General features: G+C 37.0%; 1 protein-coding gene across 9 annotated transcripts in view; it reads left to right on the top strand.

Moving 5' to 3' along the window:
- The window catches only part of LOC150079208 (uncharacterized), a 258857-nt gene that overhangs the window by 217586 nt on the left and 19312 nt on the right, over nt 1-21959 (top strand). For 6 of the 9 annotated variants that reach the window (XR_016547519.1, XR_016547521.1, XR_016547523.1 and 3 more), the window contains one exon: nt 6262-6434. The exons of 2 other annotated variants lie outside the window; for them this stretch is intronic. The gene's annotated coding sequence lies outside the window, so the exon portion shown is untranslated. Of the gene's footprint in view, nt 1-6261; nt 6435-19223; nt 19317-21959 lie in introns of all 9 variants that reach the window. One more of the 9 variants, XR_016547518.1, reaches the window with a different exon arrangement.

The following is a 21959-nucleotide window of genomic DNA, read 5'->3' as shown; positions in this document are numbered from 1 at the left end:
TGGATGATTGTTTTCTACATCAGCATGTTCGGGAGACAACTAGAGGGGGTAATACTCTTGATCTGATTATCAGTAGTGATTCTTCATGCATTAATAATCTGCAGATAAAGGAACCACTAGGTGGCAGTGATCACAATGTGCTGTAGTGGGATTTACTCAAAGAGGTAACTACCGTCAGGGATAAAGAGAAGGGTTTTTGCTTTCGTAAAGGTGACTACGTTGGTCTGAGACAGTATTTAAATTCTATACAATGGGACCAACTGATGATGATACCAACAGGAAATTCAAAATGGGAAGCATTCAAAGAATTAATCTTGGAAGCAACTAGGCTTTTCATACCAACAAAGAAATATTGTTCAAAATTTAAGCCTAAATGGATGTCAGATGTACTAATTAGACATGTGACAGAGAAGAAAAATGCATGGGATACATATAAATTAACATGTGACATATCACATTAACATGTGATAGATATAAGCTGGTCTGTAACCAAGTTACAAAGGAGGTTAGGCAGGCGAAGGCAGATGAGAAATCTTTGGCAAAGGATGCAAAGAAAAACAGCAAAGAGTTCTTTACCTAGGTAAACTCCAGAAGGAAGGTGATGAATCAGATTGGTCCACTGGATATCAATGGTTCAACTGTTTGTGATTTTGCTCAGGTGGCTAACAAACTAAATGACTATTTTTCATCTACATTCACACATGAGAAGTTATTCAGGGAGGGGAATGCCAGAGGTGAACTAAACTCTGGCAGTGAGCTAGATGATTTTGTAATAACTGAGAGGAAAGTAGAGGAGAAATTGTTGAAGATAAACATAAGAAAGGCACTTGGGATGGATGGGATCTATGCAGTTATATTAAAGGAGGCAGCAAAGGAAGTAAGCAAACCCTTAGCCATAATTATGAGAGCTTCCTTGGACTCAGGGGAGGTACCCATGGACTAGAGATGTGTAAATGTGACCCCAATTCACAAAGGAGGATCAAAGGGCAGCACAAGTAATTATAGACCTGTTATTTTAACTTCTGTTCCAAGGAAATTAATGGAGGCACTGGTTAGAGAAGCACTGCAGGATCATCTAGACAAGACTTCAATTATAGCTCGGACACAGCATGGGTTTGTTAAGGGGAAGTCTTGTCTGATCAATCTGATTGGATACTATGATGTGTTCACAAAGCAGTTGGATGCAGGGAATGACTTTGATATCATGTATTTGGATCTTAGAAAGGCCTTTGATACTGTTGCACATGGAAGACTGCTGCACAAATTGGAGCAGTGCGGCATTGGAGGCAAATTGCTGCTATGGATAAAGGGATGGTTGAGTGGGAGAAGACAGAGAGTGGTAATCAATGGCACTGCTCTTCGTGGACTAATGTTATTAGTGGAGTCCCTCAGGGTTCCGTGTTGGGTCCATTGTTGTTTTCTGTATTTATAAATGATATTGATGATGGTATATCAGTCTTAATGTCCACGTTTGCAGACGATACGAAGGTTGGCAGAGTTGTTAATGACTCTAATGACAGTATGCTGCTGCAACAGGAATATGAACAGAAAAGTTGAACAGATGGGCTGAGAGGTGGCAAATGAAGTTTAACATTGACAAATGTAAAGTGCTACATATGGGAAGCAGTAACCTCAGAGTAACTTATCAACTCTGTGGTACTAGACTGACAGTGGTAGAGAATGAAGAGGACCTGGGGGTCGTTGTGCAGGCAGATATGAAGTTTTCTGAGCAGTGCAGATGGTCGCAAGAGTAGCTCATGGTGTCTTGTCAATGATATACAGCAATTTTTCTAACAGGGATAAGGAGGTGATTAACCCCTTCTATAAGGCGGTGGTCAGGCCACACCTTGAGTACTGTATACAGGAGGCCTCATTTTAAGGAGGATGTATAGCTGTTGGAACGCATACAGAAAAGGGCAACAAGATTAGTGAATGGAACGAAGGGTTGCTCTTACAAAGAAAGACCTAAGTTTTGCTGATTACAGTGTCTGGAGACTAGGCACCTGCCAGTTGATCTGATTGAGGTGTGTTGCGCATGCTCAATGCTGATGGGATTCTTCCTCTTGCTCAGAATAATCGCCTGAGAGGGCAAAAATTCAAATTGAGGAAAGACAGTTGTAGGATAGATGTGCAGAAGTTTGCCTTTAGCCAGCAGGTAGTTGATTGGTGGAACAGCCTTCCATCCTTTGTTGTGGAAGTTGATAGCCTAAATAAAAATAAGGCAGAGCTAGACAGGTATTTGGAATGGATGGATGGGTGAAATTGGAGCTTTTTTTTTTTTTTTTTTTTTAATGATCCTGCATAAGCTTGCTTTCTTGAATTGTGTGCCTCTACTAATGCTAATGTCATATTTTTCTTTAATAATCCATGCAAAAAATGTGTGAAGTTTTTTATGTTTACAGGAACTTCCCAACTTACGTAATACTCAACTTACAGAAATTCTACTTTACGTAAGTTTTTGCCAGCCAGTGCAAAAGCTTAAATATAATCATGGAAACATATTTTGCATCCATAAAAATAAATGGAGGCATCATGGAGATATTGTAATGTGAACCCAATAGCACATTGTTTGTTTGTTTGTTTTTTTGGTAATTCATTCCAAGACCTTGGAAGTTGAAATTTTCACTATATAACTAAGCTATTTATCTCTCTAGAAGTCATTTTTGTAATGGAAATTGCACTACACTTTCATCGTTATCATAATTTTCGGTTATACGAATCAGTTTTGAACACCTTTGTTGATATTTTTCTAAAACACATTTCTGGAGGTCACTACCATAAAACAATAAAAACAATTTGCACTTTCCGGTTTATTGGTCTTTTCTGTTAGTGCATCTAATTATAAATGTGTAGTAAACTCGGTCTATTGCCTTTGCAATAATCCCGATAACTGGAATTCTTTGGGTTTTTACGTTATTATGGTGAAATGTATTTCTCCTTTAGTGAAATCTTCAATCATATAAAAAACACAAATAAATTTTCAGAATATTCTCTCTATTCCTATTTACTTATTACAATGGTGAAGGGAAAGGGACCAACGGAAAGTGCAAGTGCTGGCAATGCTAGGAAAAGAAACCAAATTGATTTAGAAATGAAGATGGATTAATTAAGAAGTACGAAGCAGGACAAAGTTTGTCATATATTGCACAGAATTAGGTCTTGCTGTTTCAATGGTGAATACTGTTTTAAGGGACAGTGCGTGTATAAAAGCACATGTCAAAGGATCAGTGCATTTAAACAGAGGCGGACTTAGTCAAAAATTCTTACCGGGGAAAATAAAAGGAATGTATTGGAGGTCAGTGTGTAATACTGGCCTCCGGCCCACCAGGGTTTTACTGGTAAGTCTTATGGTCAGCCCGCCGTTTAAGGTCAACTGTGATTATAAAACAGTGTTCGGGTGCTATATCGAAGATGGAACAGCTGTTAATAATATGGATCGAAAATCAGATTCAGAAGCGAATGCCCCTGAGTCTAATGACCATTCAAGCAAAAGCAACAAGTATTTATAAAGATATTAAGGATAAGTACGGCGAACCCCAAGCCAAGTTCTTGTCAAGCAACGGGTGGTTTAATAGGTTCAAGCATCACTGTGGTTTCCAAAACAAAGTATACAGTGAAGTCGCCAGTGCCAATTCTGCAGCTGCAGAGAAATTTTGTTATATGTTGGAAAAAAACCTTTCTAAATTTCTACAGCCCTCAACCTCTGTAGCGGCATACTTATCAGCTGTAGATGTTGATTCTGGCAACAATGCTCAAAAGGTAAAACTTGTTGATGTTACACCTGTCTCCTCTCTTTTTGTAATATTTCCCTCAATGAGATAAAAAAATTGAATAAGTAATTCTATTTACGTGTTCGTTGAACATTTCTTTTTTGCTTCAATCAAATTCTTGCATAGTTGCAAGTGTGCAATTTCCCTAAATGCTTATTTAGGGAAATTCCAACAGGTAAAATTCGACACGCAGCGTTCGGCAGTACGCAATCCTTACGTTAGTTGGGGAGTGGCTGTACTATAGTTTATTCAGTGAACTTCATAACTGAGCACAACTACTCTTACAAGTTACAACTATGTGGTGTCATACGATGCATGAACTGGTGGCTGTTTGACTTCACTTTAGAATAGTTGAGAGTGAAGAGAGATAGAAAATGCAACTATTGATGAAGGTTGAAAAATGTATGTTTAAATGTTTAGTAAATAATTCCTCCATAAATAGCACCTTACTGATGCCTGCAAACAATTGATTTAATTTCACAAACCCAAGGATTTTGCCCCTGTTTTGGTTGTATTTTCTACAGTGTATTATTAAAAATTGATAAAGTTGTGTAAATTGATAAAGGTTACACATAACCGTGTTATAATTATTCGTAAGAAGTATAGTTAATTTCTTCCTTTCTCTCCTCCCTTCTCCAATACAAAAGTATATTTTCTCTGAAGTGCATTGATTGATATTCTCTATGATACTGTTGTATTGAGCATGCAGCTTAATAAACACACTGGAGTATGATCACCACACTGGAGTATAAACAGAATTTTTTTTTTTATTATTATTATAAATGTTTACAGATGTAAATAAATTCAGTTATTAGCTTATTTACTGAAACGTGCTTCTCTAAAAGTACTCACCCACAGAGTATACTAAAATCCAGCGGTGGCTGACTCTAAAATGTTATTGTGCCATAGCACTGTCACAGTAATGCTGAAAAAATAAAAAGTGAATAATACTTTGTGTTTATTACCAATTTATATTTATTTTGTGTAATACTGATTTAAATTTACTTTGTATTTATAACTGATATTATAATTGATTAAATTTTATGTAGTCATATTCATAGATCTAGGAGGAAGGAGAATGCCACTTTAAAATTGGCTCTCGTTGTATCCACAGAGCAAATAACCCATGCATGTGCACCGTGGTGCTATAGAGCTCTTCTTTGTCCTCAGTAGGATGGCTAAGTTAAGCCATTAAAAAACTGACTCTAGTTTCACCTGCTTTTGTTATTGCTTATTCACAATGAATAAGATAAGTAATTTATAAAAAAAATAATAATAATAAATAAAAAACACCTTTTTTTTGCTCTCATGAGATTAACATGAAATTAAAAATCTACCTGAATTAAATATTTTCAAAAAGCAATGTTCTTATGGAGGGGGGGGGGGGATTATTTTGATATTATCAGTTGAATGACCAGTGGCTGCTGCTGCTAAAACCCACTAGGTGCACTCTCTAAAATATGGGAAGCTTTAAAATCCAATACCTCTCAATCTTCAAGCTTTACAAATTTTTTAAAGTTTATTTTGTATATCAGGGGTGCCAATCCCCATGCTGCACATGGTGTATGGCCATGTAGAAAGCTATCAAGTGTTGTCACCTGAGTTTAAAACTAGCATATCACAAGTTAGGTTCACAATGGTTTTTCTGTATTGCTTTCTTATGTTTTAGGTATCTTCCTCAGAATTTTGAAATATTTTATTACCATATTTGTGATAGGAATGTTATTAGTACTTTTCAATAATTGGTGGATGTTCTTATTTAATTACTAAATGTTAAAAAAAGAAACAACTAGATAATAAAAATTAAATTCTAATTTGAAAAATGCATAATTTGTGGTAAGGAAATAGGCTTGCAGTCCTTTGGTATTTTAACTGTTTTGGCCCATAGCCAAAAAAAAAAAAAAAAAAAAAAAAGTTGGAATTCGTAGTATATGCTAAATGGCCTGGGTGGTGATACTCAGGAAGGTATGAGTATTAATTACTGGAAAGAAAGTGTAGAGAATGTGTATGATATAGGATTTGATTATACATTAGGTAGTTTGTATAGTGTAGTGTTGTGCAACCTGAGAATTATATGGAAATTTCAGGAAATTTTCTATATAAAAATTTGACATACAGTATTAACATTACCATTATCATACAGAGTATTTTAAATATCCCAGCTAGTACTTTTTCCTATTACTGTGTGTTTTATAAGGTAATCTGAAAACATAATAACATTTGTTTTTTAATATAATTGCTTTCTAAAAATACTTTGTTCCCAGGGTGTGGGATATATTCTGTATGGTTACTTAGCAAAAAATATTGCATAAGCTTTCTAATGACATACTTCCACAAAATTCTAACTTTCATATAAACATGTTTCCCTTGTTTTAAAACATGTTTGAACCTGAAATTAAGTGTTTGTCGTATCACTTGCTTTAATTTTCTGTTATTGAGAGATTTCTATTAATTGATATAGATGCTCTGATTGCTTTCATTTTATGGCCAGAAAAATGTCCCAAATGGAAAAATGGTGAACAAAGTCATTACGGAACTTTCCTGTACCAATTCAATTTTGAACTGGCTGAGTCAAGTGTTTTTACAAGAAAACAAACAAGAGCCTGTTTTCACAAAACTATAAGACACAGTTTCTCAACCTGTGGGCTGTTCAAAGAATTTGAGGTGGGCACCAAAAAGTTTTAAGATTGGTTAAAAATATTTTTGATATCTATTTTAGTGATTAAAATATATAGGTAACTAATCCTGTGATGGCCACAAGACATTTCAGGCAAACCTCATTATTGAAAAGGTTGAGAAATGTGCCCTAAGAAATGCCTTAGGTATGCTTCCTGCCATAGATTTTGTACAAGTAAATCATGTTTATTATCAAAGGTACAGTAGATCCTTTCTATTCACAGTGAAGTATGTGCTTAAAAAAATTATGAATGCAAATATATATCTTTATTTAATAATATAAAGGGTATAGGTTTCAGGAACAACTAAAAATAAAGATAAAATTGTAAATGTTTAAGAATAATGGACAAATAAAAAAAAATACTGCAATATAGCAATAAATTATGAAGTACAGTTTGTTTTTTACTTAGCCTTGATATTGTTAACACCTAATCTGATAACAGTTGTGATACATTTTGAAATCAGAAAAGTGGTTTCATAAAAGATGAAAGCATGTGAAAATGATTGTGTATGCCTTAGAAATGTAGATAGACTGAAAATGAGGGAGAGAGCATTGTACAGGATGCTATCATAGAAATTGTAGGCTGGGGGGGGGGTGAATCTATTATTATTTATTTCATTTTCTGAGGCTTCTTTTGAATTTCATTGTAAGGTTCTCTCTCAATTTGAGGGTTTCCATTATGGAATCCAACTCCACAACTTTATTGACGTGAACTTGTTTGAATTGTAGAACTTTTGTAATAGCTTTGTAGCTGAGACTGGTAGCAGCCTTGCTACCATTATTCTCACTTGCTCTTATTCTGAAACCTTTCAGGTCACCCCCTCAAAATGGGTCTTGATCAGGTTTTCTACCCTGTCTTCTTCACAACAGCAGAAAATCCAGAGAAGTTATCAAACACTGCCTGTGGCCACAGCTATCTGCAGCAGACATTGATGGTCGATTGCTAGAGCCCATCAGGTGATTCCTTGGTGATAATAATTCAATCTGCAGCCTTAGTTTTTTTTTAAATGTACTGTTGTGATTATATTAGCACTTTGAGCAGTAGTACTAGCCACAGTGATTTCCCTGCCTTCCCCCCCCCCATAGGTGCTTCATGCACAGCCTCTCTCACAGCTTCACTTTTTCCAACAGATGCATTTCATTCATTCATTAGTTGTTTAGGAGTAGCGGCAAGCATTTAACTCAACAATCAAAGGCATTGATATGTTAAATGCAGACTCGTGAATACCAGAAGTCATGGGTAACAAATATGGAATGAAATTCATATACATTTACTAATTTGTTACCATGCAAAACTCACGAACCAACCAACCAAGAATCTGTGAATAGTAAGGATTACTGCGCCCCTGCAATTCCTTGTTTATAATATTTTTTATCAAAATATTTGAGTTTTTGTAAAGAGAATTTTTTAAAATTATTTTTCTTATAAAAAATCAAATGCAAACCCTGCATTAGCACTGAAGTGACTTCAGATCACAGTAATGAGAAAATTAAAACAACTTGCCGTTTTGACTTGTAACTCAAGAGAGAAAAAAAATTAACAATACTTTTCTCTCCATCTGCAGAATGCTAATAGCTCTCTGGTCAAGAAAAATTCTGTCGCCCCTTCAAGGTTACTCACTAGCTTATACACTCAGCACTTGCACTACAATGTACTCCCCATTCACCCCTTCTCATTATAATTCATGTTTCATTTTACCTGGTGCATTCTTTGTGTCAAGATGCAGCATACTGGCCATATATGGAGTTAGAGATTTTTGAAAGGATTTGAAACTTGTGCTGACATTAGGAGAGTTTTTTATCAGGTCATATCTTCAACACAAATACTTTCAATCAGAGAATTTGCACTGAAACAAATACTAAAACAGTAGAGGAATGCTGGATCTTCTTTCCATTCTCCAAGGAAAAAAATCTCACCCAAGAATGAGCTGTAGAATTGAATATTCAAGAAGACATCATTCATCATACAGTTCAGGAATTTTATAATCACAGTTTATATTTCACATGCCACAAGCTAACAGAAGTATTAAATGAAAAATAATTTATCATTCAACTCGAACAATTTTGAAAGGTTTAAAAAAAAAAAAACCCGGGATTTAATTATAAAAGGTGTAATTGATGGCAGATTGTTTTGAATGAAAATGCATGATACAATTTCTGCCAGAGTTAAGTTTTTGAGAAAATGCATTCCATCACAAAAGAAACAATCTTCGACCAATAATTTATTTAGATGAAACTTGGATCAATCAGAATCATTAGAGAAAATAAGTATGGTTATGGTAGAATTTCACATTCACTGGTGGCCTTTATGCTCCCATTGGAAGGGGAACAATCCTGTTGTTATTTGGGTTTTAGGAGCATTAGCGACTAAGGCCATATTACTCCGGGGATATGCGGTGGTCATTCCCTGACCTTTCCGCATCCTCCGTATTTGGTGGTCACGGGCTCGAACCCCAGTCTAATCAAGAAGCGTGTGCTATGCACTGCTGCTCCTGCCTACCTGGCTATGGAGGTGCCCATTGGAAGGGGGTTGCATCAAACTGTGTTGATAATTACCACATTGGGATGAATAGTACAGATTTAAAGAATGGTTTGTGGAACTTCTGAGATGTTTAGGAGAAGGCTGTTATTGTGATGGATTACACAAGTCATTCCATCATGAAATAAATTCCAGTGAGTAATTTGAGAAAAGCAGAAATTGTGGCATGGCTATTCAGTAGAAGTATTGCATGATCCTACTCATGCTGGCACTGAATTGCTCACTGTAGTAATGCAACACAGAGAAAAATATAAAATATATAAAATTGATTAAATTGCAATGGAAATGGGGCATGAAGTGGTATGACTTCCTCCATACTACTGTCAGTACGACCCAATAGAACTGAACTGGGCTCAAGTGAAAGGAGAAGTTGCAGGAAAATAATAATACAGTGGATTCCGGTTATTTGGGCCACCGGTTAATCGGGGCAGCTGTTTATTTCAGGCAAATCTTAAAGAACAGAACACAATCGAGAAAGTAGCCAGGGTTTACTTCGCTTAATTGGGACAACATGCCGTTTAATCGGGGCAGGAAATCGCAGCACTGGAGATTATCCTACGATTGTCTCCGACCGTGCACATGGTTCGGTCAGATTTCTGGAGGTCACAACCATAAAACAATTAGCAGTCACCTGTTTATTGGGCTTTTCTGTTAGTGCAATCTATCATAAATGGATAGTTTTGTTTGTTTGTTATTTGGTTTTTAGGAGCATTAGCAACTAAGGCCATATTGCTCCGGGATATGCGGTGGTCATTCCCTGACCTTTCCGCATCCTCCGTATTTGGTGGTGACGGGCTCGAACCTCGGTCTAATCAAGAAGCGTGTGCTACGCACTGCTGCTCCTTCCCACCTGGCTACGAAGGCGCCTAAACGGATAGTGAAGTCGATCTTATTGAATTTGTGATAATACCGACAGCTGGAATTCTCTGGGTTATTATGGTGAAATGTGTTCACACTTCCATGGAATCTTCAATCATATAAAAAAATTAATTTTCAGAATCTTCTCTTCACTCCTATTTTTAAAGCTTCGTAACTTGTTACTCCGTTCTCACTTGCGCATATCGTGTTACTTGCAATTTGTGTGTGCTATGTTCTTTGTTATTGATTGCTTATCTTTTTACTGTTTTAAATTTTAACCCCCACCCACAAATGTCAGTGAACAAAAATGTCAACTAGTTTGTATGTACATATTACAGTACATATTAATTATTCCAGTTATCACGTATATTCTTCCGATTTTCACGTACCATTTAATTTTTTAATTGGTAAGGCAATAAAAGGTAAATTTGTGCTTAATATATCTTTACTTTTATAGCCTGTGGATAAATTTCCTCCTATTTTTGCTAATTAGAATTGCCGTTTAAGAGAATTAAAATTCAATTCACAAACGTGATCACAATGGCGGCGCTTACTACACATCGTATAGTGAATGGTACTTTACTATGGTGAGTCCTTCGTAACATGATTTGATTGTAAGTGTAATGTAATGCGGGGATCCATTGTATTTTTAACTATTTACGTGAAACTTCGGATAATTGGGGCAGCTGCTTAATCGGGCCAAAATGCACTAGTCCTGATGTGTCCCAAATAACCGGAATCGACTGTACAATAAAATAAGAGATATGTGAAATTTATTGGAGAACACTCTGCAATGCATAACTGTTGACAACTGAAAAATGTGTTTTTTGTGCGAAAAAACTTCAGGAACAACACTTCCTATAAGACAGAATATTATACAAGTCAATAGTTCTGATTGTTGCAACAGTTTTTTTAAACTACAATAAAATATTTTTTGAGTTCGGATCATTTATATTTTTACAAATATTCCACTGTCGATTTATTCTCTAATTTAATATCGTAATTTGTGTGTCATTTTAATATTGTAATCTTTGAAATATAGTAAAGGATTATAATTATATTTGCGTTTGTTAGTGACTACATTAACAGAAAATGGTGCAGCAATTTAAACATATTTCAAACATTAAGGGTATGAGGGACGGTTACAGTCTACACCATTAAATTAAGAACGGCAATGGTTTCTTTCAGTACTAAGCACAAGAAATTATGTGGATAAAAGGTAGGCAGAACGAAAGAGAAGAGAAATGCTACTAAGTGATCTTGAAGTGCTTGTAGAATTTCTATTAACCATTAGCATTAGTAGAGGCATATGATGCAAGAAAACAAGCTTATATACCATCAGACAAAAAAAAAAACTTTCCATTTCACCCATCCATTAACTCCAACTGTTTATCTAGTTCTGCCTTGAATTTATTTAAGCTGTCAACTTCTACAATGACAGATGGAAGTTTGTTCCAGCAATCAACCACCCGCTGGCTAAAGGCAAGTTTCTGCACATCCGTTCTACAACTGTCTTTACTCAATTTCAATTTACGTCCTCTAAAGTGACTAATCTGGACAAGAGGAGGAATCCCATCAGCATTGAGGTTGCTCAAACCATTCAACGCCTTATACGCATCAACCAGATCACCTCGCAGGTGCCTAGTCTCCAGACACTACAATTTGCAGAATTTAAGTCTTTCTTTCTAAGAGCAACCCAGATCTGGTTATCAGCAGAGATCATTCGTGTATTAAGAATTTGCAGATAAAGGAACCATTAGGTGGCAGTGATCACAGTGTACTCATGTGGGATTTACTTAAAGATACAATTACCATTAGGTGTAAAGGAAAGGGTTTTTGATTTTGTAAAGTTGACTACATTGGTCTCAGACAGTTTTTAAATTCTGCACAGTGAGATCAACTGATGATGTTACCAGCAGCAAATTCTAAGTGGGAAGCATTCAAGGAATTAATTGTGGAAACTAATAAAAGTTTCATATCTATTAAGAAATATTGTTCGAAGTTTAGGCTTAAATGGTTGTCAAATGAACTAATGAGACTCATGACAGAGAGGGAAAATGCATGGGATGCATATAAATTACCAGGCAATACAGAAGCCGATGGCAGATATAAGCTAGTCTGTAATCATGTCACAAAGGAGGTTAGGCAGGCAAAGGTAGATTACGAGAAATCTTTGGCAAAGGATGCCAAGAAAAACAGCAAGGATTTCTTTACTTATATAAATTCTAAAAGGAAGGGGATGAATCAGGTTGGTCCACTTGATATCGATGGTTCGACTGTTGATGATCCTGCTCAGCTAGCAAACAAACTGAATGAGTATTTTGTATCTACATTCACACATGAGGAGTTATTAAGGATTGGAAATGCCAGAAAGTTATCAAATTGTAGCAGGGTGCTTAATGATTTTGTAATAACTGAGCGCAAAGTGGAGGAGAAATTGTTGAAGTTAAACATAAGAAAGGCACCTGGAGTGGATGGAATCTATCCAGTTATATTGAAGGAGGCAGCAAAGGAAGTAAGCAAACTCTTAGCCATAATTATAAGAGCATCCTTGGACTCAGGGGAGGTCCCGACGGTCTAGAGACGTGCAAATGTATTCCCAATTCAAAAGGGGGATGAAAGGGTGACACAAGTAATTACAGACCAGTTAGTTTAACTTAAGTTCTGGGTAAAATAGTGGAGTGGTTAAAGATGCATTGCAGGATCATCTAGACAAGACTGCAGCAATAATTTAGCCCCAACATGGGTTTGTTAAGGGAAAGTCTTGTCTGACAAATTTGATTGGATATTATGATGTGGTTACAGAGGAACTGGATGCAAAAAATAATTTTGATATCATATACTTGGATTTCAGGAAAGCTTTTGACATGGAAGAGTACTGTACAAATTGGAGCAGAATGGTATTAAGATTAAGTTGCTACAATGGATAAAAGGATGGTTAAGTGGGAGAAGACAGAGGGTGGTAATCAATGGTTATTAGTGGAGTCCCACAGGGTTCGGTGTTGGATCCACAGTTGTTTTGTATATTTATCAATGATATTGATGAAGGTATATCAGGTTTGGTGTATTGAAGAAGGTATATAAAGTACCAAATACGGAGGATACGGAGAGGTCAGGGAATGACTACCACATATCCCGGAGCAATATGGCCTTAGTTGCTAATGCTCCTAAAAACCAAATAACAGACAAACAAACAAGTTAGTATTAGTAATGGCTGCCTGGCGCAAGAAAGCCTATGGCTTATGCTGCACCAGCCAAAAAAAAAAAAAACCGAATAAAACAATGATAAAAAAAAACAAAAAAAAAAAAAAAAACCTAATAATTAATAAAAGAAAAGGAAATTAAACCTATCATTCTATGCATTTCTCTCACCCGAAGGTACTATCCAGATGACCTTTGAATTTCCCCAACCTGACAGCCTCTACCACCCATGTAGGCAACTTATTCCAGTAATTTATAACTCGCTGACTAAAATAAAACTTCCTGCAGTCCAATTTAAACTTCTCCCCCGTAACTTGAATTTATGTCCCCTAGTTCTAGCATCATTTATAATCTTGAAAATTTCGTCCTCATTCATTTTACTGATGCCTCTCATAGCCTTAAACACCTCAATCAAATCTCCTCTAAGGTGTCTAGTTTCCAAACTCTGCAACACACATATTCGGTCTTTCTTCATAAGGACACCCTTTTTGCCGATTTCACCAGGCAAGTTATCCGTCTTTGCACCCTTTCAAGCTTCTTGAAAGGGTGCAAAGTCTTTCTTTAGGTGCGGTCTCCATACTTGAACACAGTATTCCAAGTGGGGTCTAACAAAAGCCTTATATAACGGGATTATCGTGTCCCTGTCTCTACTTGCAAAAGTTCGATAGATCATCGATAGGACACCATGGGCCTTACTTGCAACCTGTTTACAATGTTCAGAGAATTTCATGTCTGACCGTATAGTAACACCCAAGTCCCTTTCCTCCAGTACTGGGTTTAGTTGAACTCTGCCAAGTGAATAAGTTACTTTGGGATTACTGTTTCCCAGGTGTAATACCTTACACTTTGTTGGATTAAAGCATAGCTGCCATTTTTCTGACCATTCCTGAAGTCTATCTTGGTCTCTCTGAAGAAGCTCAGCTTGACAGTGATCATTAACTGCTCTACCAATTTTAACATCATCTGCAAATTTAGACATCACACCCTCTATCCCTTCATCAATGTCTTTTATGAAATTAAAAACAACAGTAGTCCTAATACTGATCCTTGGGGAACCCCACTTCTTACATCAACCCAATACGAAGAATAGCCATTTATCACAACCCTCTGCCTCCTGCCCTGAAGCCATCCTGATATCCATCTGAGGATTTTCCCAGTGATCCAACCTGTTCCAGCTTATAAAGCAACAAACTGCCCATGTGGGACTGACTCACAAGCTTTTCTGAAATCTAAATAAACAATGTTGAAATTATTCCCTAAATCTAGCTCATGAGAGATCCTTTCAAAATAGCGAACCAGATTTGTTAAACATGATTTTCCCTTTACAAAACCATGCTGAGTATCCTTGAGAATTTCAATTCTATCCAAATGATCCTGAATTCCACCCTTGATCATTGCCTTCATGATTTTCCCTACCACTGACGTCAGACTGACAGGTCGATAATTTCCCACTTCACTCTTAGATCCACCCTTGTGTATGGGAGATACATTGGAACTTTTCCAATCCAACGAAATCTCCCCATAGTCTAGTGATGCTCGCATAATTAGACTCAGTGGTTCAATGCACTCACTTGCTGCCTCCCTTAAGATTATAGGATATATTCCATCAACTCCAGGAGCCTTACTGGCCTGTAGGCTCAAAAGTTTTTCATTAAATAATCTTGCAAAATTTCGGTATCATTAATTACATATTTTTCAACTTCGCTCCCACAGTTTCCCATTGCCACAAAAGGCTACAATGGATAAAAGGATGGTTGAGTGGGAGAAGACAGATGGTGGTAATCAGTGAGTCCTGCTCTTCATGGACTAATGTTATTAGTGGAGTCCCACAGGGTTCTGTGTTGGTTCCACTTTTGTTTTGTATATTTATCAATGATATTGATGAAGGTAAAGCAGGCTTAGTGTCGAAGTTTGCAGATGATATAAATGTTGGCAGAGTTGTTAATGACAGTAATGGCAGTGTGCTAATGCAACAGGATCTTGAAAATTTGGGAAGATGGGCTGAGAAGTGGCAACTGAAGTTTAACATTGACAAATGCAAAGTACTGCATATGGGTAGAAGTAACCCCAGAGAAATGTACCAACTGTGTGGTACTACACTTAAGGTGGTAAAAAATGAAAAAGACCTGGGAGTAATTGTGCTGTCAGATATGAAGTTTTCTGAGCAATACAGACAGGCTGCCAGGGCAGGTCATGGGGTTTTATCAATGATATATAGGAATTCTGCTAGCAGGGAAAAGGAGGTGATTGTCCCTCTGTATAAGGCAATGGTCAGGCCATGCCTTGAATACTGCATACAGGTCTGGAGGCCTCATTTTAGGAAGGATGTAGATTTTCTTGAGTGTGTACAGAGAAGGGCAACAAGATTGGTGAGGGGAATGAAGGGATCCTCTTACCAAGAGAGGCTTAAGTTCTGCAAATTGCAGTGGCTGGAGACAAACACCTGCGCGGTGATCTGATTGAGGTGTATAAGGCCTTGAATGGGTTGAGCGTGCTGAATTCTGATAGGATTCTTCCACTTGTCCAGATTACGAACTTAAGGGGCATAAATTCAAATTGAGGAAAGACAGATGTAGAATAGATGTACGGAAATTTGCCTTTAGCCAGCGGGTGGTTAATTGCTGGAAAAAACTTCCATCTGTCGTTGTGGAAGTTGATAGGTTAAATAAATTTAAGGAGGAACTGGACGAACATTTTGAGGGAATTGTTTTGTAATTTTTTTTTTTTTGGCTGATGCTGCATAAGCTCATACACTTGCTTTCTTGCATCACATGCCACTACTACTAGGTCTGTAATTACTTGTGTACCCCTTTGTGAATTGGTGTCAGATTTGCACATCTACAGTCCATGGAGATCTCCCCTGAGTCAAAGGAACTCTCATAAAGGTTTGCTTACTTCCTTTGCTGCCTCCTTTAATATAACTGGATAGATCCCACCCACACCAGGTGCCTTACTGATGTGGATCTCATCTCTTTTTTCCTCCACTTTGCTCTGAGTTATTACAAAATCATTTAGCTCCCTGCCAGAGTTTGATAAACATCTGGCATTCCCCTCCCTGAATAATGTTTCATGTGTGAATGTTATATTATTGCAAAATATTCATTCAGTTTTTCTAGTACCTGAGCAGGGTCCTCAGCAGTCATACCATCAAAATCAAGGGGACCACTCTGATTCATCCTCTTCCTTCTAGAGTTTACATAAGTAAAGAAATCCTTGCTGTTTTACTTTGCATCCTTTGCCAATGATTTCTCGTAATTTGCCTTCGCCTCTCTAACCTCCTTTGTGACTTGATTCCTGACCAGCTTATATCTACCGTAGGCTTCTGTGTCACCTGATGATTTATATGCATCGCATGCATTTTTCTTCTCTGCCATAAGTCTCATTATTTAATCTGACATCCATTTAGGTCTAAACCTTGAACAATATTTCTTAGTTGTAACAAAAAGCCTAGTAGCTTCCAAGATTACTTCCTTGAAACTCCCATTTAAAATTTGCTATTGGTAACATCATCAGTGTTGGTCCCACTGTATAGACTTTAAAAACTGTCTCAGACCACTGTAATCACCTTCACGAAAGCAAAAACCCTTCCCTTTACACCTGACAGTAGTTACATCTTTGAGTAAATCCAACATCAGCACACTGTGATCACTGCCACCCATTGGTTCCTTTAACTGCAGATTTTAATTCTTGAAGGATCACTACTAATAATCTGATCAAGAGTATTACTCCCCCTGGTTGCCTCTCGAACATGGTGTTGTAGAAAACAATCATCCAAAAAAGCCTTGGTAATGTGTGAGTGACCAACCCAGAAGTCCCGGTCAATATCTGGGAATTTCACTCTTTCCCGGCGCCTCCGTGGGTGGGCAGGAGCAGCAGTGTGTAGCACAGAATTCTTGTTTAGACTGGGGTTCGAGCCCATGACCACCAAATACATAGGATGCGGAAAGGAATGACCACGGCATATCCCCGGAGCAATATGGCCTTAGTTGCTAATGCTCCTAAAAACCAAACAACAACAACAACATCAACATCACTCTTTCCCAGTGTTTATGTCACACCAAACTGATTCAGAATTCACTGGCTGCTCATATCAACTGGATACACTGCCCTAGATTTAATGGGTTTCTTAACTAACAGCATAACCCCTCCTCTCTCCAACCCTGTCAATCCTTTCTGTACACATTATACTTCCCATATTCAAATTCTGCCTTTCATATATCTGTGTGACACCATGTCTCTGATATCCCAACAATATCTGCCATTGATGTTTTGATCAGCACCTCAAATTCATAAAATATATTTACTAAACTCCTAGCAGTAGTATACCCTTAAGTATACATGCGCCTGTTCTTATTCCTATCTGCCCATGTATTTACTTGTTCTGCAGTGACTCCCAGCAGTTTGTTTTCCTGGCTGCTGCTCATTCCGATAGAAGGAGTGCAAGAATCACTTTCACCTCTGCCAGCGGCTACTGTTAACCCATCAGTCCACGTATCCCACCCAATCTAGTAGTTTTTCGACCCACCTAACACTGCCTCGATAGCACAGCAAATATCCTTGCACCCTTACTATTTAAGTCTATCCCATCCCTGTAGAAGCAGTTTCTCCTGTTAAGCAGCACAGACCACGCTGAGAAAAATTCTACCCCATGAACCTTGCACAATCTCTCCAGGGCCAAATTGATCGACAAGGTTCTCATCAAATACTCCTTCCTATCATGTCTGGACAGAATTGCAGACACTTTAAAAATTTAACCCGAACTCATGGCTTTTTTTTTTCAGCATCGACATGTACTTTTTAAGAAATTCTGCTGTTCTCGTACTCATAATGTCATTAGTTCCAATGTGTACAACAATATCACCTTTTGTGCCCTTAAAGGATGATATCAGCTCTACAACATCATGAAATTTGCCCCTGGCAGACATACCCTGGTCTTGTTCCACCATTGGCACCTCCGTAGCCAGGTGGGAAGGAGCAGCAGTGCATAGCACACGCTTCTTGATTAGACCTGGGTTCGAGCCTGTCACCACCAAATACGTAGGATGCGGAAAGGTCAGGAATGACCACCGCATATTCACGGAGCAATATGGCCTTAGTTGCTAATGCTCCTAAAAACCAAATAACAAACAAACCTGTTTCACCTATCCTTTTTGCACAATGTATTCCCCGTTTCCCTGACAATAGAGTCCCTGTGGGACCAGTGCATTCTGTCTCGAGGATTGCCACTGTGCTGCCTGTTGATCAAGTGCAAGCTCTGCCATTGATGTGGGCAGCTCAGAGCTTGATGAGTCCCCTAATTTAAGTCCTTCGAGGGCATCTACCCTGTTCTTGAATCTCACATAAATCCACATAAAACGCTGAGTTAGTGCCTAACTTCTGCACACTCCTTACATCGAGCACACACAAATACATTCCCCTTGGTAATATCATGTTCCATTCCTGAAAGCACCACAAACATCAAACAAGCATTACATTTTAAAATGTTGTGATTCAGAGGACAACTATCCCCCTCAGTTCTTCCCCCGCTGAGCTACACCACTCCTACTGCCTTTTGCTTTGCTACTCTGGTCTGAGGCATGATTTCGATTCAATTTTAATACAAATATTACAGTAAACTTATATCTCAATGCAATAATAACACTATATATATATTTCAGTACCAAGCCACATTAAAGTTATGTGAATTTTGTGTCTCCTGTCAAGTTTACGTTATATGTATTAAATTATAGCGTTATGTTTCTGAAATCTAAGTGGTTATAATAGATAATAAATATAACTATCTATTGCTGCCTACGTGGTTCGAACTCTTTGCTATATTTGTGATATTATATCTACGCTAAATCACTGATTCTGAAAATTCTACGAATATTACTGTTGTATGTTACGTGTTAAATTATTAAAATACATAAGTAGTGCTCAAAATTAATACATAGCAACAGAGCAATTTACATCAAATGAACCAACTAAGAGGTAAAGAAAAGCTCTCTGTTACTACTGGTGTAACATGAAAAGCAGTTGTTTATTCACGTGAGTTTAACCCTGCAGTGTCAGTGCTAAACCTCTGAGGTGTCTACTCTAATTGTTAGCTGAAGATAAAAACAGTGCTTTTCTGTATCTTTGTAAATATAGAACTTTTTAGTTGGTATAATTTTTGAATTTTTATTTATCGTTTTCCTAGAGTTATGGGCATGCGTGCACCCAGCAGGTACAGCTCCCACCATATTTGTTCTTTTTTTAAATCATAGTAACTGAAGCTGCTGATGCTACAAAGGTTAGAATTATGTGTTTGTTTCTAGCTAAAATTATTTATAAAACTTTCCCACTTAATCATGATTATTAACAGTTTGGTCATAAACTGTCACTTTGAAAGATTCGCTTGAAATATTATATAAACAGAAAATAATAAACACTTGGAAATATGTTTGTTATTCATTATGCGTTGTTAAATAATGAATAATGAACATGGAAATATTTGTGTTCATTCATTACTATTTGTGAATAACAAGTGATAATTGCTTGGAATAGAGTGATATGCATAATATTCAAATTTTGTGCACTTCAGTCTGTCAAATTTGGGAAAAGATTTGGGGGGGGGAACATCTGAGCAGTATGCATTATTTAGAGTAGTCCAACACCAATGCAACTAATTGGTGATGGTGCCTCCACAATATGAGGACAATGCACTAAGTAGCAAACTTAGTTTGCTCAATGCTACACAAGAAAAACAACTTTCGTGAATCACTTAACACTTTCACTTCCTTGACGTTACATGCATCAAAACAACATAAACGTGTTGTGCCATAACAGATATGCAATCATTCTTATAAACATTAATTGCATATTAACAGATATGCAGTCAAGTAGTCAGTGAATGAATGAATGAATGTTGCAAAAGTAAAGGGTACATGAAATTAAATTAACATCTGATTGATATTTGCACTGATTGAACTATGTGCTGTTCGCATTATGGTTTTTTTTTTTTTTTTTTTTTTTTTTTTTGCTTATTATCAATCACACTGTCAAGAAGTGCTATAAGGCTGTATACTTGGTTCACAGTTCAATTTGTTCTTTACTTATGTTGAAGTTAATTTAGTTTAACATATTTTCCACAAGAAAGAAAGTTAAAATTATTTGATGATTACACTTTCTGAATTTTAATTCTTTTGTATGCAAAAAATCAAAACATCATCCTTAGTTGTGACTGCTGATAAAATTTGTGTAAAAAGTCTTTTTCCTGTAAAAGTTTACCTTAAAGGGTTGTTGTAATAAATCCACAGCCTGGTACATCAGTTCACGAAAGGAACAGGTTCAAGAGTACATTGAAACTAATGCTGCTGAATCAGCTCTTTATAACATGTCATCTGGTACTGAGGTAGAATTTGATTGAAACAATGTTAAATCACTACAGATAACACATGCCAGTGTTATTTGGAGTAATGATCCTTCACAGATGAAATCCCATCCATTTACTAAAATGGAAGGGATTTCATGTGTTTTTGGAAGGGATTTCATTTGCCTGCTTGTTCCACTAACCATGAAAAATAATCCAGTTAATTGCTTTGAGTTGATTGCAACTAATGAATTTTTAATCAGGTGCTTCTCAACGAAACCAAGTCTTACATGGCTATTGTATATGAAGCGTAAACACTGATTCAAAAATAAATGAATGGAAAGATATTAGGGTGGAGAAAATAAATTTTCTTGAGATTGCTTCTTTGTATGGGGACAATTCATGCAATAAGAATCCAAGGTTATTGGAAAAGAGTCCCCACTATTTGCAGTGAAATGCTTATCATTAGTCATGAGCAGAAATAAGCACTGGGTAAACAAAATTGAGAATAGGAGTGTGTGTTATAGGCCTAATGGCATTGATGAGTATACAAACAGCTATACTGGGAAATAGACTGGGCCAGCAACTAAGAATGTCTCATAATGGGAATTTTAACTTTCCAGATGTTGACTGGAATTTGTGAGTTGGTCGCTCTCACACTAGAAAGACTTTTGTGCATTTTTTGGATGACTGTTTTCTACATCAGCATGTTAGAGAGGCAACAAGAGGAAGCAATATTCTTGCTCTTGTTATTAGCAGTGATTCCTCATGCTTTGAGAATCTGCAGGTAAAAGATCCACTGGGTGACAGTGATCACAGTTTACTAATGTGGAGTTTAATTAAAGATATAATTATTGTCAAGAGGAAATGCTTTTGCTTTTGTAAGGGTAACTACAGAGGTCTCAGACAGTTTTTAAATTGTGTGCAGTAGAACCAACTGCAAATTCTAAATGGGAAGTATTAAGAGAATTAATCAAAGAAGCTACTAGGCTTTTCATACCAACAAAGAAATACTATTCAAGGCTTAGACCTAAGTGGATGTCAGATGAACTGTTGAAACATGTGGCAGAGAAGAAATGTGTATGGAATGCATATAAATTATCAGGTGATACAGAAGCTTATGATAGATATAACTTAGTCTGTAATCAAGTCACAAAGGAGGTTAGACAAGCTAAGGCAGATTATGAGAAGTCTCTGGCAAATAATGCAAAGAAAAAAATCAGACTTCTTTGCTTATATTAACATTACAAGGAAGGGGCTGAATCTCATTGGGCCACTTGATCTCTGTGGATAACTGTTGATAAACCTACTCAGGTAATCAGGTTAATGATAACCCTACTCAAGTTGCAGACAAATTGAATAGGTATATTGCATTCACACATGAGGAATTCTTTAGGGAAGGGAATGCCAGCAGTTTATCAAACTGTAACAAGAAGCTAATGACTTTGTGATAACTGAAAGGAAAGTCGAGGAGAAATAGTTGAGGCTGGACATAAAAAAAAAAGGCACCTGAGGATGAATGGAACCTATCTAATTTTATTAAGGGAGGCAGCAAAGGAGGTAAGCAAACCCTTAACCATAATT

Source organism: Mastigoproctus giganteus, chromosome 10, assembly GCF_048544385.1.
Source record: "Mastigoproctus giganteus isolate SK-2022 chromosome 10, ASM4854438v1, whole genome shotgun sequence".
Lineage (NCBI taxonomy): Eukaryota > Metazoa > Arthropoda > Arachnida > Uropygi > Thelyphonidae > Mastigoproctus > Mastigoproctus giganteus.
Note: the sequence above shows the minus strand (reverse complement) of the source record. Positions and strands in the feature narration are given on the sequence as shown.